At 44.6% G+C, this 11,409-nt stretch overlaps 1 long non-coding RNA gene across 1 annotated transcript; it reads right to left on the reverse strand.

Annotated features, from left to right (window-relative positions):
• Positions 1-2,384: 2,384 nt before the first annotated feature.
• LOC115650523 lies at positions 2,385-9,581 on the reverse strand. The gene is made up of 3 exons (XR_004000111.1): positions 8,982-9,581; positions 7,636-7,726; positions 2,385-3,263 (listed from the first exon to the last, which is right to left on the reverse strand). It is a non-coding gene; the product is annotated as an uncharacterized LOC115650523 (long non-coding RNA).
• Positions 9,582-11,409: the final 1,828 nt, after the last annotated feature.

Here is an 11,409-nt window from a genome sequence, read left to right on the forward strand (position 1 = left end):
CAGGTGGCAGAACTGTGGTGAGGAAGATCACACAGCACCTGTCTGCACCATGCACGGGTTTAGCTACAGCTATCAGTCACTTCTGATTAAAAGCACTAAAATACATCAAATTCATCCCTTCTCTCTTAAAAATCCAAGGCTGGCTAATTGAGCACAGCTCCCATCCTGGACGCTATTGGACAGCTCAGTTATGTTGAGTTCATCCCTTCCATGCTGGTGAGAGATGAAACCAGAGCTTGGAACTCCACACCTGAAAGCTGGGCATGATGGTTAGACTCCAGATCCCTAAGAAATCCTTTGTGGTTGCAGAGATGTCACAGCTGAGGTGGGTTTTACCCCAGTTTGTGGAGGCAGTCTCTGGTTGTTATTAGCTGTATTGAGGTATGGAGGACAAGAAGCCAACAAGCCAGAACCTCCTGCAAAATGTAGTGAGCACACACTTGCATATGGTCTTCATTCATTTTAAGTGGGTCAGTGTGGGTAGAAATTAGAGGTCAGGGGAGAAGAGCTGGAGGACAACATGCTGAACATTGTCATTAACTGTGATGGTCTAGTGACATGTTGGGTTTTTTAAAGAAGCTTCAAGACATGTCGTGTTTGGGCCTATGGGTGTGCCAACATGTGTGTGTATGTGTGTGTACGCATGAGTTTACTTATGTATATATGGGACAGATGGGCCTGTACAAAAATCCTGGCTTCAAACTCCCCCACATTTGATAGGATGGGTGTATGTATGTGGATGTGAGGAAGAAAATCTGAACCTGGATCTTGAATTTTGCAGTATGGTCCCAACTGTAGTGTGAATGACTGGTTCTCTCAGAAAGAAAGTGAGAGAGAGGGAGACTGGGTGGGATGCACATGAGTAAATGAGTAAGTAGATGCCAGCAGGAGTATATATGTGCTTATGTGTCCATCTGTCTATGGGTAAAGGAGCAGTGTGTACATGAGTGGGTATTTGTCAGAGAAGGTGCACGTATATATGATTAGACAGATGTGCCTGTATGCGCAGCACTTGGATACAGGATGATGGCAGATACAGAAAAACTTCCAATGGACAGATAAGATGTATATATGCATGAGTGTCTGTGTAAGAGCATGTGCCTATGTTAAAAAGAATGTGTTTGGGGGTGATATGCTACAAACACACATAAGTGAAAGGATGAATATATAAAAGCTGAATATACATGTGTGGGTAACAGAGCAAGTACCTAAAGGAGAGAGTACAAATGTGTGGCTATGTGAACAAATGAGTGTATCAGTGAGTGAATGTACAGGAATGAATGTGAGCCAAATTCAGTGCTATGAGTTACGCACTCTGCCAAATTCACTTCTCAGTTAAACCCGTGAAACCTCATTGACTTGTTGTGGTTCTACATGGTACAACTGAGGGCAGAATGTGGCCTGTATAGAATGTAAAACTTTCAGAACTGTAGTCTAAGTGGTCGAGTGTTGTAACTTGCACTAATGTTATGTTCAGGGAGTGTGCAAAAATGAGTACTTTAAACATCAAGTGGGCAGAACAGGAGGCATCGCAGGTAAAGCAACTAACAGGAGGATGTAAGATGAGTAAGGGAGAAGGGGAGTAAAGGTATAAGCTTTATCTTACACTCTGCAGGTAGATGCTTTTCTTGTTTCATCTCCCCTCTTCTGCTCTCATGGTAGTGAAGTCACATGGGTTTTGAATGCCAAATTCACCTGCTGAATCCCAAATTGGTGCAAGTTCCCATTTAAACTGCTGTCTTAACCAACATGAAACGTACAACGCATAATTGTTTACATCACTGCCAAAGTTTGCCCAGAATGCTTGGGAGGCTGTATGTATGCCCAGGGGTAATTTGGGGGGAAGTTTCAATCTCAATCTAAATTTTTCAGCTTCCCCCTCTGTTTGTGATGGGCTGAACCAAAGTTGTTATTACATGTATTATGGTAGTGCCTAAAGCTTCCCACTAAGATTGGGTCCTCACTGTGCTAGGCTTTGTACAAACATACTATGACTGTGGTGCCTGGAAGGGCCTCACTGAGATTGCTCAATCAGGGTAAACTGCAAAGACTGGGGCAGACAATCTCCAAAACTGGTGATTTATTCCAATACTTAGATTCACCAATTCAGGAACAAAATAGCTTCTATGATACCTAACTGGTTACCCAGGAGCTGAAAACAGCTCCCTTAAAGCAAGCCAGCCTTGGACTTTCACCCAGACAGTCAAGTTAAATATGGTGGGATTACTTAAAACATATATAAAGTTCTACCAATCCCAAGCAAACGGACACATTATCCACCAGGTCAATGAATGTTCCAGATCTTACCCAAATACACATGTACAGCCAAATTTTATGAACTAATCTAAGATTTATTTAAAAAGAAAAGAGAGAGAGTATTGTGATTAAAGATCATTATACATACAGATGTGAGTAAAGTTCTTAGGTTAGTTTCATAGTAGAAACAGTGAGCTGCTGATTTGTAGAAAGTTCTTCCAGAATCCATAAATTATAATCCATGTGCAGAATCTGTTTAAATTCTTCCATGAGAAGTAGCAGGGTAATCCAGACTGGAGCTGGAAACCTCAGTCTTGCAACTTAAACTTCCCCTGACCAAGCTTCTGCAGATCTGAGACGAAAAAAAATGGATCAGGTCTCAAAGTTCTTTTATAGCTCTCTGGCAGGTTATGATAGCCTCTTGCTAGCAAATGGCACAGCCAGCATTCCTTGGGTGAAGAATAGGTAATATATATGGTTGCTTTGAAGTCAATTCCTATTTCCTATGTATACCCAGGTAATTAGTTGCATTGATTAGCATAAAGCAATTTACCATTCAAAGGTTCACAGGTAGTTTACTACAAACTTCAAAGAGAAATAAAGACATGATACCATTACACTGAAGTTTCATCTAATTGCTAATACTCGCTTTTGATTTCTGAATCAATAGAACACAGCAATGTAATATGACAGACAGGAACTGAGTATAGCATCTACATGCTAATTAGATCACATTGTTAAACTCCTAACAGATATAGGTAAACACAGACAAATGCAATAATATTTACTTCTAATTCTCTGACAATATAGTTTTGCATTTCAAAGGATTTACTTCACTTACACGACTTTGATAATTATCTACATGAAGTGGCGCTGCTTACCATGTCAATATTTCTCAAATATGTTTTTAAAGGTTGATCTTGGGTCACTTAGCCTGCTGGTTGTTTAACCTTCACGGGCTCAGTGTCACACATATATTAGAAGATAGTCCCTGCCCCAAACAGTTTCTAAAGAGATAAGACAGATAAAAAGCAGGAGGGGAAACAAAGGTAGAAGAAGGTGAAGTGACTTTCTGAAAAAGACACAGCAGGTTTATGGCAGACCTAGAAATAGAACGCAGGTCCCTTGAGTTTTCCCCATTGCAGCATGCTGCTAAGAACACAGAAGTCCTGAACCATTGAAAAGGCCAGATCTGGATGTAAGCTCAGATTCTGACCTCTGCTACACTGATCTCAGTGTAGTTACTCTGGATTTACACTGTTGTTAATAGGGATCCACATCTAGCTACTTTCTGGCTTTAGCCCTCTCTAGTTTTGATGACATTTTTAGATAGACATAATCTGTATTTAGATATTCATTACCCAGAGGTGTGTGCACCCTCGGTTTGAATGCGCTACGAGATGTTTTCTGTTTTTCCTGATCAGTATGAACAGTCTCATTACATGCACAAAGAACTGAGAGTACTTTCCGCAACGGATGGTTTTAACCCTGGGGTTTCTCATCACTTTTTGTTGGTGGTGAGCTTTTGTTAAAATTGCTATTCACTCCCCACACCATCTCCATCACTGCCATTGGGGAGGGCAGAATGTTACATTTCTAGGGCAAAAAATAAGGATGTCTGTTCTCCACCAGTTCACATATAAACAGAAAAGTTCAACCAGATACAGATATGCTATTTGTAAAAACAGCCTTGTTACAGTGACCCAGTTAAATAGACAAGTGGAACAAAATACAGTTAGGCTTCCTTTGGCCAGCCCTATGACATATGGTATTTGTCAGCCAGTCTTGTTCTTCTCTGGGATCTGACAGGAGACAGGTGGCTGGTTCCAACATGGAGAGAGCTCCTGGAAAGTCAGCATGCTGAGCACACTGCAGGAGTGGGCTAGCTGGGAACAGAATAGCTCACAAAGGCACAGATTTAACAACATTTCTTCCACATTGTTCAGCGCAGCACTAGGTTATAGTGGCTCTGGCTTTGATAAATTTATGGTTCACACTGTTCCCTTTGGTACTGTATCTGTAAGTTCTCATTTGCTAAGCGTACACACAGTTCTATGGCAAACCTCTCTTTCCAAATGGTCGACAGACAAAGGTGTGTGGCTCAGGGAGAGTTCTGTTAGCTTGGGAACAAAGAGATTCTCATAAAGATAAATCACACCAACTGTCTGTAGGTAGGTGCCAGACTATTGCGATGCCTTTCTACTGTGAAATAAACTGAAGATTGCTGCTGCCACTGCATACTTTTAAGGGACACTAATCATTTGATTGGTAGACACAATGAATACTCAGACTATGTCTACACTACCGTGGTAAGTTGACCTATGCTACGCAACTCCAGCTCGACGTACCTTAGGTCGAGTTACTGCGGGGTCTGCACCACAGGGGGTCAACAGGAGAAACTCTCCTGTTGACTTACCTTACTCTTCTCATCAGGGGTAGAGTACAGGGGTCGACTAGAGAGCGATCTGCTGTCGATTTGGCGGGTCTTCACTAGACCCGCCAAATCGACTGCCAGTGGATCGATCTCAGAGCATCGATCCTGGCTGCAGGGTAGACCTGCCCTAAGATGCAATGTCTCCCCACCTTCCCAAATGGAATTTTTGATTAATATGACTATTATTGACTAGAAAACTATCCTCTAATTCTGGCTTTGCCCAGGGATTATTCTTCCCTAAAGCCACACTGTGTTACAAATTAAAATGATGAGGCAGTCTTCTAATTCATCTTGAAATAAGTATGGGTTTTGGTATAGCGGAACTGGAAAATTCATAACATCATGCTGTATGTGAAACAGATGTCCCAGGGCAATCAACTACTGATATGGAAAAGGAAGCTGATACAGGATTATCTGTTTATTCCAACAACAGAAAAGGCTTGAGAATGGAAGAGATCTGAATGCTTCATTCACATGTTCTGGATCTGAAATTCTTGGACTTTCTGCTGATTCATCCAATGAATCATCTTAGCATCTGAAAGGCCAAATGCTGCTAATCATAACTCCAGCATGCAAGACATGCCTTTCATATGTTTGTTGGGTATGACACTGGTTCTCTTTCAGCAGTGAAACTCATTCAGCCCTTGCAGCATAGATATGAGCTAGTGCTGCTTTTAAAAGTTCTGTCTGTCTTCTATCTGCTACCACTCCTTGTTGATTTCACTTCTCCTTGGCAGTGGCTCAATATGTGTTTCAATAGGTTAGTAAAAATTAGCTAATGTTATAGTAGAGATGTGCAATGTAATTTCTGCTGACTTGTTCTGTTTTCTTCCTGTCCAGAGGGATCTTCCAGTGTCTTCTTGCCACACTTTATTGCTAGGTGGGTTTTTTTTGCCAGTCCTTGCCTTTCCTGAGGCCACTTTATTCTGCACACAGGGACAATCAGTTGGTTCCTCAATAGTATATTGATCTGATCTTTACACAAGCACATGATTCTTGATGTCCTGTCTTGACATATCAGTAAAATCCCAGAACATCTGACATTTCCCTTGCAATCTTGTACCTTTTTGTATGAATATTCAGTGCTAGAGATTCCCTGGGCTGCAATTTCCACAGCCTTTTGGCCTGTGAGATCTTGCTCAGACAATAGGCCAGCATCAAAAGCACTGTGAAAGCATTTCCCACTCTTTTTGGTTTCTATTACAAAATCTCTCCATCATCACCAGCAGGGTTGAAACATGCTGTGACGGCAGCACTTGCACAATCTTTTTGTATGTTTTGGTTCCAGGTCTGTCTAGTCCCATCATGCTCAGAGAAGAGGTTTTAATCCATTGCTCCAATATGGCATTTATGTCTGCAAAGTGTTCAGTATTCCGTTCCATGTGCCCCATAAATCCTGTTACGGCTGCTATTGTTGTGCTCTTTCTTTTAAGATCAATGGGCCAGATCCTCAGCTGGTGTCAATGGACGATAGCTCCATTGACTTCAGTTCAAAGGATTGGCCACACTCTTTTGGGTTTGACCTAGAAGATAGCGAAGGGATTAATTAATGCAGCCAGATGAGTCATCAGTCCATATGAGTTCAGTAGCCCCTGAAAGGAACTTGGCAGACTTTTATTTTCAGGAACTGGGGTACCCACGGTGGCCTTGGTCTTTACTAGTAACTTGTGAAGACAACACACATCAATTTTGTGACCATGATATTCTATGGAGTGCTGAAAAAAAATCACATTTGTTCTCCCATCTGCAAGGGGGAATCAGGAGACATCTGCTCTTGTTCTTGTCCAGCTCTAGAACAGGGGTTGGCAACCTTTTAGAAGTGGTGTGCCGAGTCTTCATTTATTCACTCTAATTTAAGGTTTTGCATGACAGTCATACATTTTAACATTTTTAGAAGGTCTCTTTCTAAAGGCTGTAATATCTAACTAAGCTATTGTTGTATGTAAAGTAAATAAGGTTTTTTAAAATGTTTAAGAAGCTTCATTTAAAATTAAATTAAAATGCAGAGCCCCCCGGACTGGTGGCTAGGACCTGGGCAGTGTGAGTGCCACTGAAAATCAGCTCGTGTGCCACCTTCGGCACACGTGCCATAGGTTGCCTACCCCTGCTCTAGAATGTCACTTAAGTAGCATTTCAGTGGAGCTAGGTGAATTGACACCAGCTGAGGATCTGACCCAGTAACTTTAGTGGTGTCCCATAAGCACTCAGCCATGGCCAGTAATCTCCCTTTGCTCTCACATTCTGTCCAGCTGCACCCCAGTTGGATTTCCTTGCACATAATTACTGCCAATCTTAACTTTCTCTCTCGAGGTGTAGCTCCTCCATGTCTGAAAGCTTCTTTTCTCTCCAAGGAGCTTCTGACTTTTAGTACATGGTGCTGGCATCTTTGGAAATATTCATGGCTCAGTCAGACTGTTTCATCCTCCTAGCACTAGGAAGCTGGACAAACTTTCGTTTCTCTTTGGCTTTTCTGTTTGCATAGTCCAATCTTCTTGTGGCTCTTTCCTTTAAGATGGCTGCTGCCATCCCATATCTTTAACCATTTACCTTTAAAAGTTAACTGTTCAATCCATAGACAGTCACACCATTTCATAGTATTATCTCCCTTAAAAGAGCCATATCTCTTTGTTTCCTTCCGTAGATCTCAGGATACCCATCCCTAACAAAGAGTTTTATCCTGCTCCCACTGACTCCAGTGGGGCAGGATCAGCCTAAATTACTAGTGCCACTGCAGTATAATACCCAGGCATGTCCCTCTGCTGATGACAGCTCATTAACTACAAAACCATCCTGGAGCCAGTCGCTCACACATATGGCCAGTTTTAGTTAGCTGTTTGATTTTATACATGATTTATATTATTTCACATCTCAAAAGGTATCTCACAATATTTTTAAAGTTTTCAAAACCATGCAATGGAAACAGAGAGAACTAAAATGACATTTACGCAGACCCAGTAGGGTTTTGCCATTGCTGTAACATCATCAGTACTGGGACATTACTTCCAATGAGTGGCCAATGATCTGGGCGGGGTTGACCTTGTAGGGTGAGAAACAAGAATCATTATATGCATATATGGGCCCGGCTTTCAAAGCAGCCATCCAGTTTTGTGGGCAGAGTAATGTGTCTACAATTAATTGTGCCCACAGTTTTCCATCTGTAGTGCATTCATGCTTTTTCCTGGTACTTCAATATAGCCCCACAATTGTGGGTGTAAGATTTTCATGGCAAAAAACTAGCTTGAAACTTAGAATCACATTGTACTGAATGCCGTTTGGCATGGTTTATGGGGCATTTGAAACAAACTGCTCTTTTTGTAAAAAGATGTGCAGTTCCCTGTGGACGAGGGGGTGCTGGGGCTCAACCCTCCCTGGGGAGGAGGGGAGCCACACCGGCCTCGTCTCGTCGTCCGAGGGCCTCTGCCCTCGGGATCGCAGTCCGCTCTGGCGGTTCGGACCCTGTGCACGGGACCGAACAGCTACACAATTAAATACTAGGGGCCCAGCCCTTGGATCGGGCAGGCACCGACAAACGCAGTAACAGTTATTAGCTCTGGCCCTTTAAGGCAGGGCAGAGCAGTGGCAAAGTCTAAAGGGGCCCAGCCCTTGGGTCGGGCGGGGCACCAACAAACATAGTTATCAGCTCTGGCCCTTTTGGGGCAGGGCAGAGCAGTGGCAAAGTCAATAGGGGGCCCAGCCCTTGGGTCGGGCGGGGCACCAACAAACACAGTTCAGTTAGCTCTGGCCTTTGGAGCAGGGCAAAGCAGTGACAAAGTCAAAGGGGGCCCAGCCCTTGGGTCGGGCAGGGCACCAACAACACAGTTATCAGCTCTGGCCCTTTGGAGCAGGGCAAAGCAGTGGCAAAGTCAATAGGGGCCCAGCCCTTGGGTCGGGCGGGACACCAAACACAGTATCAGCTCTGGCCTTTTGGGGCAGGGCAGAGCAATGGCAAAGTCAATAGGGGCCCAGCCCTTGGGTCGGGCGGGACACCAAACACAGTATCAGCTCTGGCCTTTTGGGGCAGGGCAGAGCAGTGGCAAAGTCAATAGGGGCCCAGCCCTTGATTCGGGAGGGAAGAGGGGGAGTCTGCTGCCCGGTTACGGGTGGCAGGGGGAACGCAGGCCCACCCACTCCTCTGTGTTCCAGCCCGGGGCCCTAGTAGCGGCTGACGCCGCTAGTGGTGGTCAGTGGGGAGGTCCTGACAGAAACACACTGACATAGGCGCAGGGCCTTCTGCAGCCTGACTGTAGTCAGCTGCCCCCGGGCTACTTCCAGCCTCCCCCCTGGTTCCTACCTGGTCCGCTGGGGTGTCCAGTACCATGGGCTCCTCCCAGTCCAGGCAGGACGGTAGGTCCGGGAATACCTCCGGGACGGCAGACCAGGTCTGGTCTAGCAGCTCCTCGGGGCCGTAGTGGGGACGGGGCAGCTCCGGCAGCTCCTCGTCGTAGCGACTGCGGGGCAGCTCCGGCAGCTCCTCGTCATAGCGGCTGTGGGGCAGCTCCCACCAGCCTCGGGCCTCAGCGGCTTCCCGGTGAGGAGGGTCAGCAGGCACGTCTCCTCCTGCCGGTGGCCGGGGCCTGACTAAGGGCTGAGACCCGGCTTTTATCCTTCCAGGTTGCCGCCTAACCCTTTGAGGGGCAGGATTTCCTCCCAGCGGTTCCGCCCTGGGGGGTGATTGACAGGGCTCAACCCTCCCTGAGAAGGAGGGGAGCCACACCGCCTCGCTACATTCCCTCTTACATCAGTGGACTGAGTTCTCAAAGTCAGGTATATGTAAATACATGCATATGTTTGCATGTGCCTCACCCACCGATAACTGGTGTGTGAATTTAAGTCAGGGATTTGGAAAAGAACATGGCCAGATAAGTACAAAGACCTGAGTTTTGCACACAGATAGAAGCACTTGACTATGGAAATCAGGCACATGCAAAAAAAATTATATATATATATATATGCCCAGCTCACTTTGAAAAACTGGCCCAGTATATGAGTAAATGTTAAAAAATATATATATGCCCACCTCACTTTGAAAAACTGGCCCAGTATGTGAGTAAATGTTAAACATGATAAAAATAACAAGACACAGACAGGCAACAGAATTAAGAAGTACAACCATCTGGGTTCTTCTAATCAATGACATCAAGGGATTGCTTAGGTAATACACTGATGGTTTTTAAATGAGCTGTAACTACTCAGGAAAAAGATTCAGGCGTCACTGCAGACAGCTCAATGAAAACATCTGTTCAGTGCACAGAGCCCAGCAAAAAAGCAACCAAAATATTACGTTGAATGGGGCAGACAACAATACAGAAAATATTTTAATGCATCGTGGGCATCCTTAGAAAAAGTTACAGTTTCTTTGAAATTACGTGACACTCTCAAAGCATTCACAGATTTCCTTAGGTATTTTCTATACAAAGGAAAATGAGAAGTTCAGATACTGTGAATACACAGAACCCATTAAGGCAAACATAAGGCAAAACTGTACAGAGTTTAATGGCAACCACCGTATTAAATGTGAATGTTACCAAGCACGTGTATAGCTGAGTGAATATGCTCCTCTGTCAGGAAATGTGGCTGTGGGTAGGTCTGTGAGCATGGAAATAGTGTGTTTGTGGACCAGTATGCGCATTTCTGTCCTGTCAAAGGGGTGTAGGGGTTGTATGCGCATGTGTGTGTGTTTCAGTTCGTGTCTGTGAATGGGCAACTGTATGGCATAGGTGGGTCTCTGTACACATCTTTGTGCAAATATCCACAAGTTTATTCCCCACTAGAGTACAACAGCTGAGTGTGTGTCATCAGTGAGTGCATCTAGAGTGATTTCACCATTAATGAGAAGAAGGACCTTGCAGGGCACAAAGCAAAGGTCCCAATGTGTGCTCCCTTGGAATATGAGCTTATGTCCCTTCAGAAAATCCACCTTAATGACTTTCCCCCAAACAGCTGCTGGGCAAGAGGAGTAATCTTGTTATACAGTAACAAGGGCCAAATCCTCAAGTTGGGTAAAATTGGTATTGATTTCTTGCCTCTTTGTGCTTATTCATCATCCAGGAAAGGCAATTCCTCTCAACATGCCTCCTACTCCAAACCCCATCTGCACTCCTTTCCGTGCGTCTCTCCCAGAATACAAGCAGCACTACCAAACTACAATCCTCAGAAGTTACAACCTGATACAGCAACAGAATCATGTGTTGTTCAGGGAAGGCAACTGCAGCCAGCATTCCACGGAGCACAGTACATGCTGTATACTCTAGTGCCGTCAAACTCCAAGGATGAATTTCTCCAGTGTTTTGGGAGGGGGGAGGGGAGAAACAGACTGAGCTTTGTGGAATTCTTTTAAGAGTGTGCGCGCGACTGTATAAAAGAACATTTTTTTCTACCCTTGAAAAGACAATATTATTTCACACAGGCCCATTTCCAGGAGCAGTCGAGCTGTTTCTAAATGAACCAGTGCCTGGGTTGAAGCAGAGATGCTGGGGAAACCCTCTTGCCGCATGCGACATGGAAATTCCTTGACCTCAGAGGGAAAGCAGAGCTACTTGCACGCAACCAGCCAAAGGAAAAAAATATTGAGGTGAAAGAATTGGACAGAGGCAGGTGTGTTGGGGAGGAGGAACAGCCCACCTTTCATAGGCAAAGGGCGTGCTCGTCTGACAAGCCATGTGTTTGTAACCAAGTTGCAAGGACAAGATGGACAGGGATGTGAACAGGATGGGGTGGCA

This window comes from Gopherus evgoodei, chromosome 4 (genome assembly GCF_007399415.2).
Source record: "Gopherus evgoodei ecotype Sinaloan lineage chromosome 4, rGopEvg1_v1.p, whole genome shotgun sequence".
NCBI lineage: Eukaryota > Metazoa > Chordata > Testudines > Testudinidae > Gopherus > Gopherus evgoodei.